Here is a 719-nt window from a genome sequence, read left to right as displayed (position 1 = left end):
AGTCCTGTTTTAAACGGCGACTACGTTCCGCTGCTGCAATAGTAAACATTGTGAGTTGTTTGGATGAACAGGCGTAGGATGAAGGATACATGAAGGATAACAGTAGCTGTGTTTTTTGTGATGCGTGGCCTCTTGAGCCTATTCCAGTTAGAGGTGTATTCCGACTTCTCTCATGAGACACTGAATATAGCCGGGCAGACACCCACTCAGAGGAAACCACAGCAGCTCCATACAAAGTAGAGCAGGATTGAGATTTGCAAGTCACCGCTGTGTGCACAGGAACCTGCAGTCACAGCAAAAACAGAAGAAATACTAGCTGAATGATCATGTCTGCGGTGGCCTCAGACAACGTATCGACACCCCACACGACGGCGCAAACCTCTTCTGTGTGACTTAATATTAACTAAAAAGCTGCAGTGATCAGACTCAATCAGTTAAATTAGAGATTAGAGACATTTTATGAAAAGCAAGGCCAGATGGTATCCTTTCTTAGTTTCAGATTATATAATAGAACTTCTCATTTAAGATCTGTATTCATTCTGTCTCCAGGTTTTTCCCTGTGTGCGCCCAGTAATTTACAGGACCTTAGACTTTCTGCATTTCACCCAAATAATAATGATGTCCCTCAGGAACCTAGTTTTGTGTGCGCATGCAAAATGGGTTTATGAAATCCAACGTCATTAGAGTGAGATGTGAGATCAAAACAAGTGAACAGCTTG

This window comes from Brachionichthys hirsutus, chromosome 9, assembly GCF_040956055.1.
Source record: "Brachionichthys hirsutus isolate HB-005 chromosome 9, CSIRO-AGI_Bhir_v1, whole genome shotgun sequence".
Classification (NCBI taxonomy): domain Eukaryota; kingdom Metazoa; phylum Chordata; class Actinopteri; order Lophiiformes; family Brachionichthyidae; genus Brachionichthys; species Brachionichthys hirsutus.
The sequence above is the reverse complement of the archived record's forward strand: the minus strand, read 5'-3'. Positions refer to the sequence as shown.